This window comes from Orcinus orca, chromosome 4 (genome assembly GCF_937001465.1).
Source record: "Orcinus orca chromosome 4, mOrcOrc1.1, whole genome shotgun sequence".
NCBI lineage: Eukaryota > Metazoa > Chordata > Mammalia > Artiodactyla > Delphinidae > Orcinus > Orcinus orca.
The window spans coordinates 76,811,602-76,836,538 of NC_064562.1; the positions used below are offsets into that span (position 1 = coordinate 76,811,602).

The 24,937-nt window shown below is 35.4% G+C and overlaps 2 long non-coding RNA genes across 2 annotated transcripts in view; one reads left to right on the forward strand and one right to left on the reverse strand.

Moving 5' to 3' along the window:
• The window catches only part of LOC125964273 (uncharacterized), a 342,387-nt gene that overhangs the window by 226,388 nt on the left and 91,062 nt on the right, over positions 1 to 24,937 (reverse strand). The gene's annotated exons all lie outside the window — the stretch shown is intronic.
• Positions 1,600 to 23,375, forward strand: LOC125964272 (uncharacterized). The gene is made up of 4 exons (XR_007477149.1): positions 1,600 to 1,662; positions 1,740 to 1,812; positions 21,767 to 21,854; positions 23,280 to 23,375. It is a non-coding gene; the product is annotated as an uncharacterized LOC125964272 (long non-coding RNA).

Below are 24,937 nucleotides of genomic sequence, written 5' to 3' on the forward strand. Positions count from 1 at the left end.
AAAAATAGAATGGTAACTATGATAAATAAAAATAGTTGCTATAAATAAGGATACACCACCTTAAAATTATCCAACTGATTTCATAAAAAAATATGTGTTTCTGAATATACCTTGAAATTAGAGACTCTCTTACTTATATTTTTTCCTGAAATACAGAGACTAGCTATCCATGTTGCACATAGTAGTCACTCCATTTGGATGTAATGAACGTTAACATGGTTACCGCAAATTTCTCTTCTAAGATTTTTAACCTAACTTCTGCAGTATATATATTTATTAAGGTTCTATTTTTATGTAATGTCTATAAATTATTAATATAGTAGTTCCTACATTACTACCATAATAATCCATTCTAAGAACAAAGTGCAAAATTATTGCTTGCTGAATCATAGATTGTAAAAAAATTAAAGCAAAAGCAGGTTAATGTAAAATAATCATAAAGGGAAAATGCTTATTGAAATGTTATACTGCAGGAAAACAGTTCAAGAAAAATGATTTTAAAAAAGACTTTGAATCATAGGCTTTGACAGAAGAAAGCAAAGAATGATCATTACAGGAAGGTAGTATTTGTACAAAAATTATCAAAATGGTCTAGACATTCATTGAGTATAAAAAACAGAATAAAAGCACTATAATAGAACAAGAGAGAGACAATCCAATAGTGGTATTCCTTTCAATGCTCCCATCATATACAGGAAAATGGTGATTACTTCTCTGTAGCCAAAGTCTCATTCATGGTCTGGCCACTGCTCACCTCTTCTATTTTATCTTTCACCAGTCCCCTCATCCTGCTGTGTGACCCATCTCCATGACAAAGTATACACACCCCAAATCCCAATTTTACTGAAATGCAGTATACTGGCAATAGTCCTCTAATAATATAGTTTCAAACTATCATGCTATTATACATTAATTTTCTCTGCCTTTAATGCCGTTCTTTTTCTTCTCTATTTTGTTATCTCCTTGTCTAAATTCTACTTGTGAAGTTCTTGATGGCAGGAGCTGTGCTTTATACTTTTTGTATTTCCAGATCAGGACATATTGTAAGGTCTAAATAAATTAACTAACAAAAATAAGAGTGTCCTATTAGAATAAATGAATGAGAAAAGTAAAAGGTATCAGAAAGATGAAAATTATTTTAATAGATATAAAACACAAGATTATTTCAATTTAAAAAATTATGCATTACAAGCTAAAAGAGGGAATTTTTGCTGAATTACTATTGCTTATTTAGTTACCTTTCTAGGCAAAAATTAGGATAAAAGCATCTAAAGAGAAGAGGCACTGAATTGGGTGTCAAGATACCGGGGAAGTCTCATATCTATTGTTAACCAGTTCTCTGATGAGGGAAATAATGTGTCATCTAACCAGCATGGAAAAAATAAAAACAAAACAAAATTCTACATGCCTTTCTTCAATATATTTGCTTTCACATAATATTTTAGTTAAGATTACTATTGATTTTTGCTCTATCATAAGTAGCAACAAGTTTCATAGATAATAATGCAGTTAATAAAGTAAATATTGGAAATGTTTCCATTGTTATTTCTTACATGTGCTATACTTCAGTAATAAGATATGGTAGACAACACGTTATGTTGAAACAATAGCACAGGTAGCAAGAGGTGCTGGGAGTAGCCTAGGAGAGCAGCTTTTGACATGGTAAGTTTGACATGTCTATTATACTATGGGGAGTCTTTTGTGCCGCTCACTAATTTCCTGATTTCCATTATTTCTAGACATATGGAAGACTGAACTTGCTCAGGGTCCTGAGTTTGGATGTTTCTAGTACTAGCTATTGAGGTAAGGGAGGTAAGTGTCATGTTATTTCTAAGCTGTAACTTTTAATTTCCAGTGTGATAAACTATAGAGTTCTCTTTGCCATGTTAGGATGATTGTGAAATTTTGGAGGTGTCGAATTCCACATCATAACCTAGCCTATCCTGACTGTTCGAGATTTCAGTTCATACATGTGAGATTCCAACATAAATAAAAGTCTAAAATATGTGGTATCTGATTAGGTGTTCAGAGGCAGGTAATAAGGTAAATGCTATCATAGGCTAAAAAGATGGAGATCAGGGACAGATCTACTAAGAACTTATTTACCAAACAGAAGTAGAGTCACAGACGTAGAAAGCTAACTTATGGTTACCAGGGGATAAGAGAGGGAGGGATAAACTGGGAGATTGGGATTAACATATACACACTACTATATATAAAATAGGTAACTAATAAGAACCTGCTGTATAGCACAGGGAACTCTACTCAATACTTTATAATGGCCTATATGGGAAAAGAATAAAAAAGTGGATATATGTATATGTATAACTGAATCACTTTACTGTACACCTGAAACTAACACACCATTGTAAATCAACTACACTCCAATAAAAATTTTTAAAAAAGAAGTCAAGGGGCTTCCCTGGTGGCGCAGTGGTTGAGAGTCCACCTGCCGATACAAGGGACGCGGGCTCGTGTCCCAGTCCGGGAAGATCCCACATGCCACGGAGCGGCTAGGCCCGTGAGCCATGGCCGCTGAGCCTGTGCGTCTGGAGCCTGTGCTCCGCAATGGGAGAGGCCATGACAGTGAGGCCCCCATACTGCAAAAAAAAAAAGAAGTCAAATAAAACTTAGGCCTCAGGTCCCCCCACTTACACAGTCCACTTAATAGCCCTAGGACGGAACTTAGTAATGTGCTCACATTTATTTTACAAGTAAACATATTTACAAAATGTGCAAACATCAGGTACTGTAATCTCATTTTGTAAAGACCACTGTCTCTTTTCACTATAACTTCCTCCCCATCACATTTTTCTTCATATTGAGTGGATTTAGAGTTGCCACAATCATTTCTTCCATTTATCTAAGGGATAATTGAGTTGGAGATATATTTAGTTTGAGCTTAATGAATTATAAGAATGTGACTCACTATTTATAGCTAAACTGCTGTTAGCCATGCCAGTGCAGAACTGCTTTCCAGAATATTTCTGCAACCCTCTGTGCCACTTTACTTGGAATTATGCAATAGGAACATGCCCTATAGCACCTGGAACCAGAAGAAGGTGCGTTGTGGAGGAGTCACAAGACTGGAATGTTTAAAGTTATAAAGTAGTAGATGGAATATTTTTTCCAATTATCAAATTGTAAAATTATAAGTGGAAGACTGGTTTCTTACAGAAGCCTAGTCAAAACTAAAGTTCTCTGTAATATGGGAAATAATGTGATGAATATAACTATAAACACACAATGCATTTTTTCTTTTTTATAGGAGTTGTAGAATTTATGAGAATTCTTTTAGTATTAATGGGGCAAAAAAGTAGTAATGGGGCAAAGAGATGCACCATTACTACTAACAGTAGTGTTTCTATGCATGAAGTCTTATGTTATGTGTCCAAATTGTCAATAATTTTTAAAAAGTTCTACCATGCTAAAGGAAAGACAGATTTACAGTTCTATTCTCTGAGAGAAAAACATATTACAAAATTTAATATAATATTAATATGCAATAAAAGATAATACAGTCAAAAAAGCAGAAGGATTTATAGATATTTCAGAGAAATATGTTTTTATTTAACTTGTGTTGCCTCTTGTTATGTTTTATATTTGTGATTCATTTGTGATTTATCTTCTCATTACAAATATTCAATTTTGTGTTTATAATTTATAGTTATTTTTCAAATGAGGGCTATTAAGCTTCTTCTCTAAAAACTTGAACCCATACCATCATACTGATTCAGATTCTATGATAGTATAACTTTTTTTTTTTTTTTTTGCGGTACGCAGGCCTCTCACTGTTGTGGCCTCTCCCATTGCAGAGCACAGGCTCTGGACGCGCAGGCTCAGTGGCCATGGCTCACGGGCCCAGCCGTTCCACGGCATGTGGGATCTTCCCAGACCGGGGCACGAACCTGTGTCCCCTGCATCAGCAAGTGGACTCTCAACCACTGCGCCACCAGGGAAGCCCTATGATAGTATAACTTTTAGCAAAACTTGTGTTTGATAATTTGGGATGCAGATAATGTCTAATAAACTTATAACCCTGGGGTTATAATTGTTGGAATACAGATTGTTGGAATACAGAATGTTAATAATGTATGTTCACTGTTATTGGCTGAATTTGGCAAAGTACAATATTAATAGAGAGAAATGAGCCAGAAAACAACTGGCAGTAATGAATGAAAATAGACAAAGTCCCTAAATTCAGGGCCTATAGATTTGGAAGAAGAAACTGCTCATTAACCACAGATAGTAAAATGTGTCATTTAAAACTGAAAATAAAGATATTTGTACATAAATATTCAAAGCAGTTTTATTATCAGTGGACAAAAACTAGAAATAATTAATGCCATGCAGCACAGCCAAAAAAAAAAAACCACTAGAAATAACTCAAAAGTCCATTAATAAGTAATGAATAAAGACATTTTTGTACATCAACAAAATGGAATGGAATACAACATAGCAATGAAAAAGGGAGAATATCAAAATAATTATGGGTTTGTGACTTCGAATAAGTCACTTAACCATGTATATCTTCAGTGTTCTTATCTATAAAATGAGCACAAGAATATTACCAGCCAAATGTAGTTGTTCAAAAGATTAAATAAAATAACCAATTTTATGGAAATAGCTTGATGTCTAGCACATACTGAACATTTAAAAAATTGCTATTTTTTAATTACATGAAGAAATCAAGTTTTGAAGTTGTCAGGATTTTTAAAAAATGTCTCAGATATAATAAAATAAAAATTATCTTTGCCTATGGCCTCCACACGCACACACACAAAAACAGAGATGGGGGCTGGAACTTTTCTTCGGAGAATAGTACTGTTGGATAGACCCAGTTTTCCATGAAATTTTTCAGAAAATAAGCTATGATCTGAAGTTTTCATTTTAAATGAATTATTCTGAAACAATCAGGAGAGTGAAGAGCTAATCAAAAAGATTTTCTGTAAAAAATCTCTCCTTGGCCTAAAGCCAATCGATCAGAGAAAAAAAGGAAGAAGCAAAGAAGAGAGGATAGTCTGGTACTGATGAATTTCTAATGAACATTGAGGGTCAACAGGTCAGGCTACAAAAGTGTGATGGCCCATAAATAATTTTTTACTGACTTGAACTTGCAGTCACATATATCTTTTATGCTTTCTTCAAATGCAAATGTCTTTAGGTTTTGAAGAGTGAAAAACTATCAATTTATGATTCTATAATAAGTCGACTAATGATCAGAATCAAAAGATGTGTATCGATGTAATTATTTTAGCAGAAGTAAAATGGTAAGTAATAGATACAACATAATAATAGGTGTGCAAAAAGATAAAGGGTAAAGAGAAGAAATCAAATACAAGCACTGTTAGCTTTAGCTGCTTTGATTCAAAGAATTGAGTTTGGGCTAGTTCAAGGGAATTTACTTTTCTTGTGTTTTGTTAGCTTTTTTAAAAAAATTGTTTTGTAAAGAAAGATAAGTCAAATCCCACAGAAATTCAAGAAGATCCATGATAAAGCTGAGCTCATGGCTGGATCTGGATTAGAGGAAACTCTTGGAACCTCAGCAGCACATTTTGTGGCACTTCATGTAAGGGTTTCTCCCTTTTCTTGACTAATTTACCCCTCAACCTGGTCCAGAAAGCCAGGGGTATAATTTGTTACAAAATGTTGCCTGCCAATTCTGCATCAGTTGATAGGAAGCAATTTATAAAATAAATATTCAAAGGTGCCACACAGATCATTCCCTATATCTGAGAATTCTCAGGTGGTAATAGAGAAAAGCTGGGTCTAAATTAAGAAGGATAGTATAAGAGGTATGGCCTTTCTTTAGAAAGATATGGAAAGGTAACAGCAATTATCTAAGATTAAGGTGGTGGATTTATGATAGTGAAAACAGACTCCCATATTCTGGGATAAAATGCTGATAAAAAGATGAGGGTAAGTCAGTCCCCTGTTTCTGTTTTGTTCACCACTGCTTCCCGAGTATTAAGCACAATGCCTGGGACACAGTAGTGCCCCGTTCACAGCTGTTGGTTAGCTCTTCGTGTGTGTGTGTGTGTGTGTGTGTGTGTGTGTGTGTGTGTGTGTGTGTGTGTGTCCCTAATTTCCTATGTACTCACTTCCCCTGTTCTCTCTTTCTCTCCTCCAGAGATAAAGAATTACCTTGACATATTGTCTCCACTTTCTCTCTTCCCATCATCTCATGAACCTATTCTTATTAAGGCTTTTGCCCTCACCTTTCTACTTCAAAGAGTTTTTTTGTCAAAGTTAGCAATGACCTCTACTTTGCTCAATCCCACAACTAAATTTCAGTTGACATTTTACTTAACTTTTCAGGATCATTTAACAAAATTTATTATTCTTCCACCCATAAAATAATTTATTTACTTAACTTTGATGGTATTACACAACTCTGGTTTAACTTTTCCTCACTGGTCACTCTTTATCAGTCCTCTTGCTGGTTCTTCCTCATTTCTCTGATCTCATTTCATTAATGTGGAAATGTTCTGAGATCCACCCCTTGGATGTCTTGTGTTTTTCAATCTAATTACTCTCTTGATGATCTTATCCAGTCTATGCCTCCTAAATTCATATACTGCTAAAGCAATCTACTCTCCTGAAATTCAGAAATAAATATATACCGTGCTATATAATATTTCAACTTGGATATTTGATAGGAAGCTCAAAATTAACATGTCCAAAAGAGAGTTCCCAATCTTCCCCTCCAAATTTACTATGCTAATATGTGTCTCCATCTCAGACAGTGACAATTCTATCCTTCTAGTTATTCAGGTCAAACAACTTGGTGTCACCCTGGATTCCTCTTGTCTGCTCATGCCTTTCATTCAATCTGTCAGCATGTCCTGTCATTTCCATATTCAAAATATGTCCAGAGTCTAAACATTTTTCAACATCTCTACTGCTACTGCCCTGTTTAAACCACAATTTCCATTCATCCAGATAATTGTAATAGTTTCCCTAACCTGTCTGCACACTCTGTTGTCAAGGCAGCAAAGTAATCCTATTGAAGATTCATCATACCATGTCACTCCTCTTCACAGAATTCTCCAATGCCTTCCTATCTCACTCAGAGTAAAAACCAGTGTTGATAATAATCTACAAGGCCCAACATAATCCCTTATAGGCACTTTGGCCTTGTTTCCTTCTACTCACTCCACACACTGTTTTCTCTACTTTTCCTTGAACAGGTATATGTGTCATCTCAGGATCTTTGCAATTGCTGCTTCAGCTGCCTGGAATACTATTCCCCCCACTCATCAGCATAACTTTGCTCAGTTATCAACATCACCTTCAGAACATTACCCAAATATTACTCACCTAAAGAGAACTCCTTTTATTAGCTATCCAATTTAAATTTGCAAATTCCTTACTTCCCACCACCCTCTTTCTTTTCTCTAGTTTTTTTTTCTCCAAAACACTTACACCATTAACACACTACATACTTTACTTCTTTTTTCTGTTTATTATGTATATCCCACTATTTAAACATAAACTCCTTGAAGGCAGGGATATTTTATCTTTTTGTTTTTAACTGTTGTATTCCTAGACCCTAAAACAATGTCTGCCTCAAGATAGGAGCTTAAAATATAATTGTTAAATGATTGAATATTAAATATCAAATTATTAATACTGACAGCAGAAATTTAGGAGTTCAGATGAGAGGGCACCAGGGGTTATAAGGATGTCTACATAGATAAAATGGTACTAGATTTAGATAGTAAATCTATTTACTCCCCACTAGAGAGCTTTAAGAATTTCTTACTTTTTATTAAAAACGAAACAGAACAGGGCTTCCCTGGTGGCGCAGTGGTTGAGAGTCCGCCTGCCGATGCAGGGGGCACGGGTTCGTGCCCCGGTCCGGGAAGATCCCGCATGCCGCGGAGCGGCTGGCCCATGAGCCATGGCCGCTGAGCCTGCGCGTCCGGAGCCTGTGCTGCTCTGCAACAGGAGAGGCCACAACAGTGAGAGGCCCGCGTACCGCAAAAAAAAAAAAAAACAGAACAGAAAAAGAAGTACTTTCTCAACACTGAGAAAGACCAATGCAAAATCCTTAAACCAACCTGGTGTCATGACTTCTAAAACATTCTAAAAATGATCATTCTGAGAGGTGAAAAGGCACCAGTAGCAACCAAAATCTTTAAATGAGTTTCTGGCTAAAATGATGTCTAATTACAGCCACACGATTAGTGTGTTCATTTGTGTGTTTGTGTCCTACCCATATCTCCTTGTGCTTCACCATTTCAGTGCACTTAGAAAACTTCCAGTTGCTATATGTGAATCTTTTTGCTTGAGGGCTTTTTTTTTTTTTTTCTGGTTGCTGGAACGTGTTTTGCTCATGCACAAGTCTTGAAGAATTAATACCACCTACTAGTAGTCCTCAACTAATCACTATTGGAAGTTGATGTATGCATGCCCCAAATATTTTGTCCCTTAGGTGGGATAACTCTAGGACACTTTTGACTCTTAGAGATTCCCAGTAAGGTTAAGCTCTAATTGTACACGGTAGTCACTTATCTGAGAACCCAACATATTGGCTGTCTTCCCTTTATTACCTTCCTTTCTTACTGCCATATGGGTGTCTTGTAATCAATTCCTAAACAAACTATTCACTCTCTGATACTCTTACATTTGTATTTGCTATTGAGTATACATAAAGTCAGACACATTGAGTCTTTTGGAGAAATCTAAAAATCTAAATATATTATGAACATAACAGAACAAGTCCAATAGTGTTAAGATTATCAGCTAGAATTTTCATTGATGATCTTTAGTTACTCTATTTTAATGTTAATAACTGTATCTTATTAAATGGGGTGATCATCTGTACACAAATGAGTGCATGCCACAAATATCCTTTGCAAACACCAGTTTAATTGTGGTAAAGAGGAAATGAGTGCTAAAGAAATTAGCAGTCTAGCTAATAAGAACACAGCAGGTAAGTCCCTTTAAGGGTTTCTCCTCTTGTGCTGACCCTTGCTACCTCATTTGTGAAATTCAGCTTCATTATATCATCAAGTGGTACGAACACAGGCCAATAAGCTCCATGGGGTAAATATGAACTTTAAAGTCTTAACATATTTCCATTGTAATTAATCCTTTAAACCTCACTGAAGTCACTTTATGTCAATTCTACATTTCCACATGTAGCTAACCATCTTAAAACATAACCATATTTCCTTTCTTATTTCATTTTACCATAAGTTCTCACATATTTATTTGCCAGTTTTTTTAATTCTAACATAATAAATTGACTAATTATTAGGCATATTAATTGTTAATGGGAGGTACTTAAAGAAGGTTTTGTTTTTAATTATTTGACTTATGATCATCACAACCCCAAGTGCTTTTTTCTGATAAGAAATAAACTGATATATATGTATCAAATAAGTGTTTTTTAAAATATTAATTTCAGAAGGAATATACTAGTACATGGGTAAATCAAATTTGAGTTAGGTAAGTTTTTTTTTCTTTTTCTACTTCTTTTGAAGTTCCACACTGAAACTTTCTACATAGAAAACGGGTTAATCTTACATTTATCAATTGAACGAAAAAAAAGAGAGAGAAAGAATTAGCAAACACTACTGCATCAATTTAGCTTAGTGAGAAATAAATTATAGCATAATGGTTTTAGGGACAGTGTTCTTAATCTGGAAAAACATTCAAAGACTAGTGATTCCCAAGGTTTTAGAGGAGAAAGAAAAACCCAAACGTTGACCAAGTGAGGCTATCTTCTATAAAGTATTTTTATTTCAGGATCAACTGCTCTAAAACAGTATTTCTAGAGTAAGACAGACAAATGGCAGTAAATTCAGAATGTTCATGTAAAACAAAAATCTATTGTTGAAAAGAGAACCTCTCTTCTGTCTTACTATAAAATAGCAGTGCAGTTATGAAAGAACTGTTAAAACATACAGGCCACATTTAGAATATTCTATATTACCAATCCATAAATTTTAAAGCATAATTTTAGACTCCATTTAGAAGATTTCAAGTCAAAAATCGAGAAGAAAGTAATAGCTCAGAAATGTTAAATTTAAAATAGCATTACTTTTCCTCAGTACACTTCAATTTTTCTAATTCAGAAAGCTTAATAGTAACGTGTTTTATGAAAAAGAAAGAGAAATGAATCTCATTGGTGAATTATTGTATTGATTTTAACATCTAATTACCTCTATGTAATTAAGAACTTCAAATCTAAAGTTTGCTATTTAAACTCAGTATTTTGTATCCTAGAAATAAAATCTCTTAAAAAATTCTTTGAAAAGAATTTTTATTTATTTATGTTATAAGCTTGTATATAAATAGATTTCATTAAAATTTTTTCTTCATCAAATGCATTTGCAAACAATTATAATAATTAATAGTAAAATCAGTTTCCTGATTTTAGAATTTGTAAAAGTAATCTATATGCTTATATATTTGGGAAATTTCCAAGAAAGCATCATAATTGGCAAAATCTCCAAATTTATTTGATAGAACAATTTTCTCCTTCTTCTCTAATCCACACTGCCATCCGTCTTCCCAAAGCCTTTTTCACATAGCGTTCAATAAAAAGCTATCGAAATAGAAATGTTTATGAATAGGATGACATAACCAGGACAACACTTTTGGAATTTAGACACCACCTACATGGTGGTGCAGAGAATATATTAGAAGTTAGAGACACTACCACCTCCAAAAACAGTGACAGATTTGACAAATCTTTTTGCAAGTCTTGCTTAGAAGTATAGTGCATCACTTTGGAATTGTAGAAAAGTTGATACCTAATATTCTGGTCTCTAATTTTGGATATATCTGAAATGGAGATAGAAACTTTCTCTGTTGATATTTCAATTAGCGGTGAAGATTTATTTTATAGGCAAGTTTATGTCTTAGATTTGTTCCCAAACTATGTGTTTAAAGTTAATTTTTGCAACATAATCTATAGTTTGGAAATCCAGTAGGATGCACAATAGCTTTGTAGTTATATGTATCTAGAAATATGTGTGATGTGGTTTGTGCTGAGCGGAAAGTGACAGCTCTCCTAGATGAATGGTTCCCGAAGTGTGAATCAATTTGATTTCCAAGTTTAAAAAGAGCTTCATCTGCAGAAATTAATTATGAATTAGTAGAATTTTCAAGTATATATTTTTAAAATTTCATTGACTGTATTGAACTTGTGTGCAAAGTTATAGAAAGAAGAAAATGTTCCTATAATGCCGCCCAAATAATGAGACCAACATATTCCTCAGTGTTAGTTTAAGACACACACACACACACACACATCCAATATTTGCATCTAAGGAAAATCATAAGAAAAGAGGCAAACAGTATTTTATTCAATTCTTATAATTGCTTGCCTTATAATTAAGTTAGAGTCAATGAAATACCAGATAAAACTATTTTAAAATTTTCATTTAGAGACTCCTAAATACTGGTCCGTTTATCCATTTATTAATTACTTTATAAAATAAGTGTGGATTGAATACAGCAGAAATATCCATAGCCAAATTCTTAATTTGTGTATCATGAGGTGTGAACGGGACATTCCTTTCTTAGTACATGATCTGAGTGATAGCACCTGAACTGGGTAAGACACTGGCAACTAAATATTTCCTAAGAGTTTTTTAAATTGATGAAGTTTTGAAATCTAAGTATACACTCTAATTTTAGGGTTTAAGACCATGGAAGAACAAATTCTTCCAAATGGCCTTCTCTGTCAATTAAGTTGTTTTATTGAGTTTATAGTAAGTTGGGTGTTACTTGTCTCATAACATGTAAATCAGATCTAACCTCTGATGACAGATCTCAAAGTTGACCTCAGTCTCCTAATAAGTATGAAAGCAACAGAAGGATTCTTTAATTTTGAAGAATGATATAAATGACGTTACATTCCAGGTATAACTTTAAAATCGGCTCCCATTTGGCAAGATCAAGTGCAATTTGTCTTTTCTTTAAGGGGAATCTCTTTTTAAGCTATCACATGATATTTGTTATTGCTTCTGAAATATGTTTTAGACAACTTCATCCCGGACATTATTTCATGGGTTCTTAGTTTTCTTTTTGATTAGAAAAAAAAAATGTTTAATGTACTTTATGCCTCAGATTATATAAGTAGAAAATTACCTGTATCTCTGGGTTGTTCATTGAAGATTAGATTTTTAACATTAGATAATGTAAAATTAGGAAGAATATTCTACACTCAGTTATATTTTTAAAAAACTTAAATGATCAAGTCAATTAATAATTATATTTTCTTTCTAGAGCATTTCATTGTTAAGTTAAATAAAAGTACAGGTTTAATGGTTTAGATTCATAAAATTCAAAAGGTTTTTGTGGTTTATACTATGCTATATTTTCTCTAGCACATCATCTGTTATATTTCAAATCAATCTTGATGTAAAAAATGAGAACAATAAACATGATTGTAATTGAGGAGTATTTGTTAAATGTGATTTAATAGGTCCTATTGTGAGATGTGTCTAGTACACAAGCAGAAATGAAGACTAACATACTGAAGTAGAAAAGATAAATAAACCCCATGGTTAGTGAGTAGATATAGAGCTTGAAATTGTTTGGTCTAGGACAACATCTAAAATACAGTTTGATACATACAGAAAATATAATTAAACAATAATTGCACTGAAGCACAAGTGTGGGATAAACAGCTTGTGAATCAATAAACCAGGAGGAGGCAAGCTGATGTATTTATTGATTTATGATTCATTTAGCTTCAAGTTTACACCATTTCTAATTCAATTGGAACGACTGTATTATCCTTCATTTGGAGAACTGGGTGAAGTGATTGTCTCATATCATATGGGGGAAAGACTGTCTGAATTAATACCATTTTTAGGTTTCATGTGAGTACACTCCTATGAGTTTTTTCTATTTACTTATCAAATCTACGGGCTATGATATACTACACTAAAATTTGTCTATTAACATTAAAATTTACATTAATTCAGAAACTTTAGGACAGCATACACTCCTAATGGATGAAAATACTGTACTTTCAAGAGTTTAAGACATGAATATTATCTAGTAATGCACATCCTACCATGGGTTCTAATAAAAAGCTTTCTGCACTTTACCCCAAGAAAACTGAATATTTTAAATAAACCAGACATGCTTATTTTTGCCAAGGAATGTCATGATTAGCTTCTACATAGATAACTTTTTATATCTATTTGTTGCTACACTGAACAGCTTCATAGATGAATCCTAAGTATTCATTCCACTTTCACTCATCAAAAAGCAAAAATTCAGCTTTTTCCTCCAGTAACATAAGTAAGCAGCAGTATTAACACCTGAATTAGGGCACTTTGGCAGCACCTCTCTCTGAAAGTGTGCGTAGTATATAGAATACTATTCAGTTGTCATGTTAAAAAATAAACAACACTATTATTTTGTTCAATCACAGAAATCTGTCAGTTTACCAAGGATCATATTGGAAAAATGAAAAACTTGCTGTGGTGATTAGGAACTATACAATTTATGGTTGAATTTGTACTAATTAAATACTTCTCAAATCAAGAAAAATAAAGTGCAAAGGCTTACTATTCAGAAAGGAAATATTTACAAATTATTTGCCTTTTGACCCAAAAGGTGTAATCACCACCCTTCATCATGTCATCACTTTCCAATTTTCATAAAAAATTGCTATTGGGCTTCCCTGGTGGCGCAGTGGTTGAGAGTCCGCCTGCCGGTGCAGGGGACACGGGTTCGTGCCCCAGTCCGGGAGGATCCCACATGCCGCGGAGCGGCTGGGCCCGTGAGCCATGGCCGCTGAGCCTGCGCGTCCGGAGCCTGTGCTCCGCAACGGGAGAGGCCACAGTGGTGAGAGGCCCGCGTACCGCAAAAAAAAAAAAAAAAAAAAAAAAAAATTGCTATTGAAAAAATGATGGTTAAGTTTAAAAGAAGCATGTGTCATTTCCCTTAATTGTATAAAGAAAAATGCTCTCTATCCCTATAACTGTCAATTCATGCATTTATTCATTCAATGGCTTTGAATTGGTATCAGAGCATTTAACTTGTCTTGGCATATTTAAAATCTTGGCTTAAGTCCTTTTCTTGCACACATTACTCCAGTGTTTTTGTCATCAGTCTTAACCTCACTGATCATTGAAATGCAAAATGTACCTCTCCACTGGTTCAGGTTTCTCCCCAGTAAGTGAAACATATCCATTAAAAAGATGTTCTAGGGTAGATATAGGTCCTTGATTAAACACTTAGCAACATATGGCATGACACCTGTCCTTGCCTAAAACATTTCCTTGCTACCTTGTCAAGTGAGGAATGAAAAGCTATTTATATTTAATGCTGTTAAATCCTCAACAGAAACACATTCTGCATTCCCCTTCTTTCACTGGGAAGATTTCCTACCAAGAGAATAATTTTTGATTCCTCATCAATATAGTTTACTATCCAATGGTTGCTCAGATCTGAAAAGCTGACTTACAAGTGGAAGAGCTTGTTTTTAATCGCTTGCTTTCTTATAGGCAGGACCTTGTATAATACTTATGAGTAAAATTTGGGGCTTTGTTGTTTGGTATTTTAAAACTTGGCTTTCATGCCTTAAGCATGTGTTTACACAATATAAAACAAAGTACATTACATTTTGGCAGGAAATAAACAGTTGATTTATGAGCATGTGTGGCAGAGTTTTTTGAACAAATTAGTTTCTCACAAAGAAATGTTGCTAGAAAGATGATTTGTGTATGAAATTAAAGTGGCTAAGGTTAAAGTTGCTGAGGAAAATTAAAGTTAGCCTACACCTGAAGATATAGATATGCTTGACAAAAACAAAATCAATGTCTCACATCAAATTATAAGCTGAAATAATCCTGAGAGGCTTGTATTTGCCTGGTTGTCTCTATCTCTGAGCCACTGCACCTACTGAATTTGTTCACTTCATGGATCTTCTCCTCCTCCTGGATACCGTGTCCCTTTCTACACTGAGCACATGTAGATACAAAACTCAAGCACTCTCAGTTCTATTATCCCTTGATACCAGCATACACACACACACACACACACACAGCACCTTTATTTGTAGCAAAATTATTTTTTTATTTGGTTTTTATTTTATTTTTTATACAGCAGATTCTTATTATCTACTTTATACGTATTAGTGTATATAGGTCAATCCCAATCTCCCAATTCATCACACCACCTCCACGCTCACCGCCTTCCTTCCTTGGTGTCCATATATTTGTTGTCTAGATCTGTGTTTCTATTTCTGCCTTGCAAACTGGTTCATCTACACCATTTTTCTAGATTCCACACATATGCGTTAATATATGATACTTGTTTTTCTCTTTCTGACGTACTTCACTCTGTGTGACAGTCTCTAGGTCCATCTACATCTCTAGAAATAACCCAATTTCATTTATTTTTATGTCTGAGTAATATTCAATTATATATATGTACCACTTCCTCTTTATCCATTCAGCTGTTGATGGGAAATTAAGTTCCTTCCATGACCTAGTTATTGTAAATAGTGCTGCAATGAACACTGGGGTGCATGTGTCTTTTTGAATTATGATTTTCTCTGGGTATATGCCCAGTAGTGGGATTGCTGGGTCATATGGTAATTCTATTTTTAGTTTTTAAGTAACCTCCATACCGTTCTCCATAGTGGCTTTATCAATTTACATTCCCACCAACAGTGCAAGAGGGTCCCCTTTACTCCACACCCTCTCTATAATTTGTTTTTTGTAGATTTTCTGATGATGCCCATTCTAACTGGTGTGAGGTGATACCTCATTGTAGTTTTGATTTGCATTTCTCTAATAATTAGTGATCTTGAGCAGCTTTTCATATGCCACCCGGCCAGCTGCATCTCTTCTTTGGAGAAATGTCTATTTAGGTCCTCTGCTCATTTTTTGTTCGGGTTGTTTGTTTTTTTACTATTGAGATGCATGAGCTGTTTATATATTTTGGAGATTAATCCTTTGCCCGTTGATTCATTCACAAATATTTTCTCCCATTCTGAGTGTTGTCTTTTCGTATTGTCTATAGTTTCCTTAGCTGTGCAAAAGCTTTTAAGTTTCATTCGGGTCCATTTGTTTATTTTTTATTTTATTTCCATTACTCTAGGAGGTGGGTCAAAAAAGATCTTGCTGTGATTTATGTCAAGGAGTGTCCTTCCTATGTTTTCCTCTAAGCGTTTTATAGTGTCTGGTCTTACATTTAGATCTTTAATCCATTTTGAGTCTATTTTTGTGTATGGTGTTAGGGAGTGTTCTAATTTCATTCTTTTACATGTAGCTGTCCAGTTTTCCCAGCACCACTTATTGAAGAGACTGTCTTTTCTTCATTGTATACCCTTGCCTCCTTTGTCATAGATTAGTTGACCATAGGTGTGTGGGATTTCTAATTTTATTGTTTTGAGTCCTATCCCTCTTTACCTTGATAAGTCTGGCTAAAGGTTTATCAATTTTGTTTATCTTCCCAAAGAACCAGGTTTTAGTTTTCTTAATATTTGCTATTGTTCTCTTTGTTTCTATTTCATTTATTTCTGCTCTGATCTTTATGATTTCTTTTCTTCTACTAACTTTGGGTTTTGTTTGTTCTTTTTCCTCTAGTTCCTTTAGATCTAAGTTTAGAAGGTTTATTCCAGATTTTTTTTGTTTCTTGAGGTAGGATTGTATTGCTATAAACTGCCCTCTTAGAACTGCTTTTGCTGCATCCCATAGGTTTTGGATCATTGTGTTTTCACAGTCATTTGTCTCTAGGTAGTTTTGGTTTCCTCTTTGATTTCTTCAGTGATCTCTTGGTTATTTAGTAACGTATTGTTTAGCCTCCATGTATTTGTGTTTTTTACATTCTTTTCCCTGTAACTGATTTCTAATCTCATAGCATTGTGGTTGGAAAAAATGCTTGATATGATTTCAATTTTCTTAAATTTACCAAGGCTTGATTTGTGAACCAGGATGTGACCTATCCTGGAGAATGTTCTGTACGCACTTAAGAAGAAGGTGTAATCTGCGGTTTTTGGATGGAATGTCCTATAATTATCAATTAAATCTACCTGTTCTATTGTGTCATTTAAAGCTTGTGTTTCATTATTAATTTTCTGTTTGGATGATCTGTCCATTGGTGTGAGTGAGGTGTTAATATCCCCCACTATTATTGTGTTACTTTCGATTTCCCCTTTTATAGGTGTTAGCAGTTGCCTTATGTATTGAGGTTCTCCTGTGTTGGGTGCATATATATTTATAATTGTTATATGTTCTTCTTGCCTTAATCCCTTGACCATTATGTAGTGTCCTTCCTTGTCTCTTTTAACATTTTTTATTTTAAAGTCTAGTTTATCTGATATGAGTATTGCTACTCCAGCTTTCTTTTGATTTCCACTTGCATTGAATAACTTTTTCCATCCCCTCACTTTCAGTCTGTATGTGTCTGTATGTGTCTGAAGTGGGTCTCTTGTAGACAGCATACATATGGTTCTTGTTTTTGTATCCATTCAGCAAGCCTGTGTCTTTTGGTTGGAGCATTTAATCTATTCACATTTAAGATAATTATCGATATATATGTTCCTATTACCATTTTCTTATTGTTTTGGGTTTGTTTTTGTAGGTCCTTTTCTTCCCTTGTGTTTCCCACTTAGAGAAGTTCCTTTAGCATTTGTTGTAGAGCTGGTTTTGTAGTGCTACATTCTCTTAGCTTTTGCTTGTCTGTAAAGCTTTTGATTTCTCCATCGAATCAGAATGAGATCCTTGCCAGGTAGAGTAATCTTGGTTGTAGGTTCTTCCCTTTCATCACTTTAAATATATCATGCCACTCCCTTCTGGCTTGTAGAGCTTCTGCTGAGAAATCAGCTATTAACCTTATGGGAGTTCCCTTGTACGTTATTTGTCATTTTCCCTTGTTGTTTTTAATAATTTTTCTTTGTCTTTAATTTTTGTCAATTTGATCACTATGCAACTTGGCAGGTTTCTCCTTGGGTTTATCCTGCCGGGAACTCTCTGCGTTTCTTTGACTTGGATGGTTATTTCCTTTCCCATGTTAGTGAAGTTTTCTACTCTAACCTCTTCAAATATGTTCTCAGGTCCTTTCTCTCTCTCTGTTCTCCACCTGGGACCCCTATAATCCGAATGTTGGTGCATTTAATGTTGTCCCAGAGATCTCTTAGGCTGTCTTCATTTCTTTTCATTCTCTTTTCTCTATTCTGTTCCACAGTAGTGATTTCCACCATTCTGTCTTCCAGGTTACTTATCCGTTTTTCTGCCTCAGTTATTTTTTTATTGATTCTTTCTAGTGTATTTTTCCTTTCAGTTATTGTATTGTTCATCTCTGTTTGTTTGTTCTTTAATTCTTCTAGGTCTTTGTTAAACATTTCTTGCATCTTCTCGATCCTTGCCTCCGTTCTTTTTCCAGGGTCCTGGATCATCTTCACTATCATTATTCTGAATTCTTTTTCTGGAAGGTTACCTATCTCCACTTCATTTAATTGTTTTTCTGGGGTTTTATCTTGTTCCTTCATCTGGTACATAGTCCTCTGCCTTTTCATTTTGTCTATCGTCCTGTGAATGTGGTTTTCACTCCACAGGCTACAGGATTGTAGTTCTTTTTGCTTCTGCTGTCTGCCCTCTGGTGGATGAGGCTATCTAAGAGGCTTGTGCCTCTAAGAGGCTTGTGCCTGTGTGATGGGAGAGACTGGCAGTGGGTAGAGCTAGGTGTTGCTCTGGTGGGCAGAGCTCAGTAAAACTTTAATATGCTTCTCTGCTAATGGGTGGGGCTGAGTTCCCTCCCTGTTGGCTGTTTGGCCTGAGGTGACACAGCACTGGAGCCTACAGGCTCTTTGTTGGGGCTACTGGCATACTCCATGAGGGTACTTCTCAGAATTTCTGCTGCCAGTGTCCTTGTCCTCACCGTGAGCCATAGCCGCCCCCCACCTCTGCAGGAGACCTTCCAACAGTAGCAGCTAGGTCTGGTTCAGTCTCCTATGGGGTCACTACTCCTTCCACCTGGGTCCTGGTGCACACACTACTTTGTGTGTGCCCTACAAGAGTGGAGTCTCTGTTTCCCCCAGTCCTGTTGAAGTCCTGCCATCAAATCCCTCTAGGCTTCAAAGTTTGATTCTACGGGAATCCTCCCATTGTCAGACTCCCAGGTTGGGAAGCCTGACATGGGACTCAGAACCTTCAGTCCAGTGGGTGGACTTCTGTGGTATAATTGTTCTGCAGTTTGTGAGTCGCCCTTCTAGTGGTTATGGGATTTGATTTTATTGTGGTTGTGTCCCTCCTACCATCTCATTGTGGCTTGTCCTTTGTCTTTGGATGTGGGGTATCTTTTTTGGTGAGTCCAGAGTCTTCCTGTTGATTGTTCAGCAGTTAGTTGTGATTCTGGTGCTCTCGCAAGAGGGAGTGAGCACATGTCCTTCTACTCCATCATCTTGAACCAATCTCTGTACCAAGATTCTCTGAAGTGTAGTTCTATTGTAATAGGTCAAGTAACATGAAAAAGAATGTTAAATATCCCTGTCCCTATAACAGTACAAAATAAAAAATCAAAACAATACATAAGCTATTCATCTGCCTATTCTGCCTATTCTTTGCACCAAATCAGTACAAAAATTACAAGCTTAGGATCTAATAAAAAGAGTGTTCTCTCTAGCCTGTCTTATCAGTGTGACAGTGAAAGTTTATTTAAATGGTTTAAATAGTAGAGACAGAGAAGGCAAAGAAGAGTACCAAAGTGGGAGATGGTCAAGCACTTGTTTAGGAGTAGCTAAGGGTCATTTCTTACTTGTTAAGGCGTCTAAGAGGAAGCAATTTATTCAGTTAGATACAGACAATTTCTCTTGCCCTATGGTGTAATTAGGGTCCTAGATCAATTTACTATACTCATCTTTTTAAAAAGTAAAACATGTTCTTGTTTTCTGATTTATCCCTTAAAGGTATGATATGGGGAGTGATACTTAAGAGGAGCTTTTATATCCTTCAAGGTTAAAGTTAACTTACATGCCATATAGTATCTCAGAAAGAATCATTCCTAACCCCAACATACACCCCTGACTTCTTGGAGGAGTTGTTTCAACACCAACTTTGGCTACACTATTCCAAATGGTATATCACTATCCTTATGCAACAACCTAGAAGTTTACTACATTTATCTTAGAAACTCAGTTTCAAACTGAATTAATCAATATATGTCATTGTCATAACATGAGACTTCAAGAGTTTAAATACATATTTTATTTTAACATATTAATTAATTAATTAATTATATTTACAAATAGTTATTTAATATGTATTCTATTCCAAGAAAATTGTTAAGTATTAGGGATACAACAGTGAATAATACAAGTGTTATCTTTGCCCTGAAATTATTAATAGTCTATTTAATGGAGTGGTACAAAAAGACATGCATGTCAGTGGGCATGTAAATTTTTACAGCCACTATGGAAGACGGTACGGAGATTCCTTAAGAAATTAAAAATAGAACTATCATATGATCCAGCAATCCCACTCAGAGTATATATATCCAGAAAAAATGAAAACATTAATTCAAAAAGATACATACACCCCAATGTTCATAGCAGCACTATTTAAAATAGCCAAGACATGGAAGCAATGCAACCCAAGCGCCCATCAACAGACAACTGGATTAAGAAGACAAAATATATACATACACACACACACACACACACACACACATATATATATATACACACACACACACACACACACACACATTTATTTATATAATGGAATAATACTCAGCCACAAGAATAAATGAAATACTGGCATTTACATCAATGTGGGTGGACCTAGAGAATATTATGCTTACTGAAATAAGTCAGAAAGAGAAAGACAAATACTACATGACATCAATTATATGTGGAATGTAAAAAAAAATACAAATGAATGTGTATACAAATTAGGAACAGACTCATAGATATAGAAAACAAACTTGTGGTTACCAAACAGGAGAGGAAAGGTAGGAGGGATAATTGAGGGACATGGAATTAACAGATACAAACTACTATACATAAAATAGATAAGCAACAAGGATATACTGTAGAGCACAGGGAATTATACCCATTATTTTATAATAACCTATAAGGGAGTATAATCTCCAAAAATACTGAATCACTATGTTGTACACCTGAAATTAAAACAATGTTGCTAATCAACTACACTTCAATAAAAAAGATATGCATGAAAGACAAATGAGTGGGATTCCACTAAAAGCTGAGTGACAAAAGTAAATGGAAAGATATACCAGGCTAATGGATTGGAATAATTAATATTGTTAAAATGGCCATACTATCCAAAGCAATCCATAGATTCAATGGAATCCCTATTAAAATACTCATGGCATTTTTCATATAACTAGAACAAATAATGCTAAATTTTGTATGCAACTACAAAAGACCCTACATAGCAAAAGCAATTTTCTATATTACAAAGCTATAGTAATCAAAACAGTATGGTACTAGCACAGAAACAGACACATAGATCAATGGAACAGAACAGGGAGCTCAGAAATAAAGCCATATTTACATGATCTATTAATCTATTACAAAGGAGACAAAAATACACAATGGGGAAAAGAGAGTCTCTTCAATAAATGATGTTGGGAAAACTGGACAACTACATGCAAAAGAATGAAACTAGAGCACTTTTTTACACCATACACAAAAATAAACTCAAAATGTATTAAAGACCTAAATGTACGACCTAAAACTATTAAACTTCTGGAAGAAAACATAGGCAATATGCTCTTTGACATTGGTCCTTTCAATTTCTTTTTTAATTTGTCTCCTCAGGCAAGGACAACAAAAGCAAAAATAAACAAATGGGACTACATCAAACTAATAAAATTATTGCAGTGAAGGAAACCATCAACAAAATAAGGTAACCTATTGAATAAGAGAAGATATTTGTAAATATACTTTCAGTAAGGGGTTAATATCCAAACTTTACAAGAACTCATACAAAGTAAGAATATTTTTTCAAGTGAATGCAAAATGAGTATAAGGGAACTATAAGTTTATATAGAAATTACTCCTGCAAAAGTCATATTGCTAGGGACTATGGGTGCCATGTTCAAAATATATATCTAATATCTACCACAGTGTATAAGTCATTGTAGCTGAGTAACAGATGCAAGTTGAATCTTCCAATGCATGCTTTGCTTGAATTTCAGTGGCCAGGAAATTTTGCTGCCATCAAACCTAATATAATACAGATGATTTTTTTCCCTAGACCAAAACATGCTTTTTAAATGTATAACAGTCTCTTTTCGTTTTGTTGTGAAATGTTGACTGTCTTCAGAATTACAAACACTGAAGTCAATTGACAAATTTTACTTCACTTGCTTCCTTCTTCATAAACCAGTCAGATTAGTCTTTATCTGAGGAATGGAGTAATGGTGATAGTATTGATATGAAGAGAATATTTTGATCTTTAGGAGAATTTATACCTTGATTTGCAATTGAAAACAAATATTTGGCTACTTTTAGATGAGACAGTCATGTTATAGAAAATACCAGAAAATTTTAAAGGTTCAACTATGTAACAGTTATTTAAATATAAATTGAGATAAAATTTTTAAAAGATGATTAATTTAAAGACATAGTAGCAACTTAAAAGTCCATAGACAGATGAATGGATAAAGAAGATGTGGTATAAGTGCAATGGAATATTACTCAGCCATTAAAAATCATGAAATAATGTCATTTGCAGCAACATGGATGGACCTAGAGATTATTACACTAAGTGAAGTAAGCCAGACAGAGGAAGACAAATACCATATGATATCACTTATATGTGGAATCTAAAAAATAAAATAATAATAGTACAAATGAACTTATTTACAAAACAGAAATAGATCCACAGGCATAGAAAACAAGATTATAGTTACCAAAGGGGAAAGGACGGATAAATTAGGAGTTTGGGATTAACATATACACACTACTATAAATAAAATAGATAACCAACAAGAACCTACTTTATAGCACAGGAAACTATACTCGATATTTTGTAATAACCTATAAGGGAAACAAATCTGAAAAAGAATAGATATCTATCAGTGTATAATTGAATCACTTTGCTGTACACCTGAAACTAACACAACATTGTAAATCAACTATACTTCAATAAAAAATAAAATCTATCACATGTTCTAACATTTGCATATTTTTATTTACTTTTTTTTTTTTAGAATGTATTAGCTAGTTTTTGTCACTGGCAAAATTAACAATTCATGGGAAATAAAAGTAGAATCTGGGTGATAAAATCTAACTTTTTTTTTCTTTTATATTCACCCTATACTCATAGGGTGCCCAACAATTTAGCTTGGCAGACCATGTGTAGAATTGCTGCACCTCAATTCAAGATGGCGGCTGGTGGCGGAACCCTGAGCAGCACAGCTGCACTGACCCACAGGGACTCTGCCTTCTCCCCACTGATAACAACCCTATAAAGCAACCCTGCCTTTCAGGGAGAGCATGTGCTCTAGAACAAGAGTGCACACACCCCCCACACACACACCCCACCCCCCTCATTCTCTGATCAGAGTAAAGCTTTCCTATGCTTCTGAACCAAACTCAGTCTCATTCTATTGGTTCAAATGACACTGGGCAAAAGGACAATTGTTGGAGATCAACTTGGGAGTGTTGGTAACAAAATTTTAGCACCTCAGGTGGGACAAACTGTGGCCTTTTCACCTGAACCTATCCACTAGACTCTAGGCTCACCCTGGCTCCAGGGGGAGGATGGTGAAAGCTTTAGGAGGTTCATGTGAGGATGACTGACTCTGGGGTAAAATGGCAGCAGCCTTCAGCAAGTTCAGAGCAACTCTGATCAGAAACCCAATACCCAGATGTGGTGAGCACACAGTGTAGTCCCCAGAGTTATCTTGAAGGGATCATACTGTGGCACTGTCGGGGATCAGCCACTGAAACTCATGAGTGTCTGCCCACTGCCTCTGGCTGGCCTTCCCATGGTATAGGATGCCCAGGGACAAATGGGACCTGTGGATGAGAGGGAGCTGAGACAGTCTTTCCCACTGTCCTCATGGCCCCTGTACAAGGCAGTAGTGGCCACATCAGGGCTTTTACCCTCCTCGCCAACCTCCAGGATCTACAATAGCCTTCTCCATAGTCACTTTTGGTTTGGTAAAGGAAAGTGGCCAGTCCTGTGAGCCAAGAGGCAAGACTGGGAACGGGCCCTGGTTATAAGGACCTCCTGACAAAACGGAACAAGGACACTGACTAAGCAAGTGAAACATGGCTTAAGCATGTTGGGTCTCTTAGAAGCAATACAGCTTCCAAAAAAGGTGGCAGTGATTCATTGTAGGGGTTATCAAATGGGAGTTACAGAGGTAATAAAGGGAAACAACAAGGTGGATGCAATTGCCAAAAGGGCAGCCCTAGTACCAGTAACTTGGTAACTACCCCTCATACCTGGAAGGCCAGATCCATCAATTATTCCCCAATCTACATAAAGGAAGAATTAGACAAAGCCCCAAGATGGGGCTTCAGTAGAGACCTAGGAGGCCATGGGTAGCTAGTTAATGAACTAGATAAGGCTCATTCAGACCAGAAGGACAAAACCTGGGGAAGAGTCACAGACTGATTTCAGGTTCATGCCAAGAGTACCAGGCAATTTCAGGCACCTCTTGGTTCTAATAGACTCATTTTCTGGGTAGAGAGAAGCAATCCCTGCTAGAACTGAAATGGTAGCTGAAGTGATTAAGGCATTTCTAAAAGAAATAATCTCCAGGTTTGGGATCCCAGGATCCCTACCAAGTGATAATGTTTTAGCATTTGAGTCTCAATTGATGAAAGGGAGAATGAGTGTCCTGGGAATAAAATGGACCATGCACTCTGCCTGGAGACCCCAATTGTCAGGGAAAGTAGAGAGATCCAATCAGACCTTGAAACGGGCCTTAGCCAAGCTATGTCAGGAAACTCAAGAATATTGGATTAAGTTGC